Raw genomic sequence first — 2,133 nt, 5'->3', positions numbered from 1 at the left:
GCGTACTTTGAAATTTTTACGGTGGTGCTGTGGTCTAAGGCATTGGGCTATTGTACATTTTGTGTCCAAATTCCGGTCCGATATTAACTTCTTTCTTGTTTTTTTTTCTTTTAGTAATAAAGAAGAACCATTTAGATGCCAAAAGGTCAAGGTCATGGTTACTAAGAATAGATTTTAAAGTAATGTGTTTGCTGGAGTCATAAAAAATGTGATTTCCGCCCGTACGAAATTTACAGCTGTAAAAGACCTTTTTTTCATCAAAATTATTGTCCTTATTGTTTCCAGTTTACACCTGTTAAAACAACATTGATTTTATAGCTGCAGATTTTATTTCGTAGCTGTAAATCAACTGTAAAACAGTTCGAACTTTGCAAATTAGATACAGCTGTAAAAAAAAAATACAAGTGTTAAAACTGTGAATATGCCTGAAAGCTACAGCTGTAGAAATGTTACGGGAGATCCCACGGGGACATTATTTTAGAGGACGAAAGTCCCTGGAGTACACAAAAATTTAGGATTAATTGTAATTCTCCAGAAATGGTGGTAATTGTTTCAAAAGGGCAAAATAAATGACATAGTAAGTAAAGAACAATATGGAATATGTGTACAGTACTAATATTGCAACACACAGGAGGTAAAACTTTTTTTAAAGAAAAACTATGCATCAGATCTTGTTTATAAAATATCTTTGTCGTGAAAACATATTATAATGTTGTAATTATTTGTTTTAAACTGTTGTTCTTAAAAATGCCCTTGTTTACTATATTACATGTTTAAAAACTTACACTTACTCCAATACAGTTAAAATTCCAATATTTTAGAAGATGTGGTGTCTCTCTGAATTTCAGCTATATCCAGCCAAAATGCATTAAATATGACTGACAATACACATGTTTCCCTCCAAAAAAAACTTTACAGCTGTAATTCTGAGATGAGACAACTTTACAACTGTAACTTTCGACTGTAATTTTTTACAGCTGTGTTTTTGAGACCTGAATATACACCTGTAAATTGCAACAGTTTTTGTGTCATTTTCCACAAGTTTACAGGTCTTTTACAGCAGCTGTAATTTCAAAATACTGTTCTTAAACAGACGTTTTACAGCTGTAAAACGTGCTATTTTCATACAGGCTGGATTAATAACTTTAGTTACGATTGATATACTCTCACCAAACTTGGTGTATAGCAAGTTTATTATGTAGAACTAGATACTGATTGTCTTTGGGGTCACTATTACGAAATAAAATGCTCTAGTTAAGAATGAGATATTGCTATAGAACTTTGTATGTAGGTAGCTGAATAGGAAAGAAGGGTTAGGGGATTGGGATTTTTTTACCACTAAGGTTAAGTGCACTGTTAGGTCAAAGTCAGTGTTACTAAAAACAGAAAATGTTTGAAAAACCTGGTAATCTGGAAATTCCCACGTTTCTTGGTATAATTTTGTTTAACGAATCACGTAACAGTGATTAACCCTGGGACTGGTTTGAGACTTATGCTATCGCTGTTTTGAGAGAGAATGTTGTGGTCTCGTTAACTTGTGTTGCTTTAATACATTTTATGCTAAAAATAACTTTGTCTATCTGGATCAATTTAATATCCTATTTTAACCGTGAATATGTAGTGAGGCTGCTGTCGATTCAAGTTAGTGTCTTTGCGGATGACTGCAGTTTCAACGCTACTCTAGCAAGACCTTGACAAGTTATCAGTATGGGAGCAGAGATATAGGATGTCTTTTAACATAGGAACTATTCAAGGTCGTCGCCGCCGGGTCCGGCAGCTCTAGCTAGCCACGGCTGGACCACTTTTCTGTCCGAGCATTATATCGGCCGTACCCTTTTTTTCTCGTTCTTTCTCTCAAAAATACTATTTCTGTGCTTATATACGCCCGCATCTCGATTTTTGAATGACAAAAATAAAATCGATAATACGCGTGCTAAGTTGATTGTTGACATTCATCAATATTTCTGCCGAGTGGTGTCAAAACAACTACGGTCCACTTCTATCACGAAGCAAATCTCGGACAAAGAACGGACATCAGAACGTATTGTTGCGGACATGCCCTGAACTTAGCAGGTTTGACAAGCCTGTGTATAAAGTGCTAAGCAGTGTTGAGGAACTATTGACAAAGCAGTG

The sequence above is a fragment of the Mercenaria mercenaria genome, chromosome 6, assembly GCF_021730395.1.
Source record: "Mercenaria mercenaria strain notata chromosome 6, MADL_Memer_1, whole genome shotgun sequence".
Lineage (NCBI taxonomy): Eukaryota > Metazoa > Mollusca > Bivalvia > Venerida > Veneridae > Mercenaria > Mercenaria mercenaria.
This window is presented reverse-complemented; position numbering follows the sequence as displayed.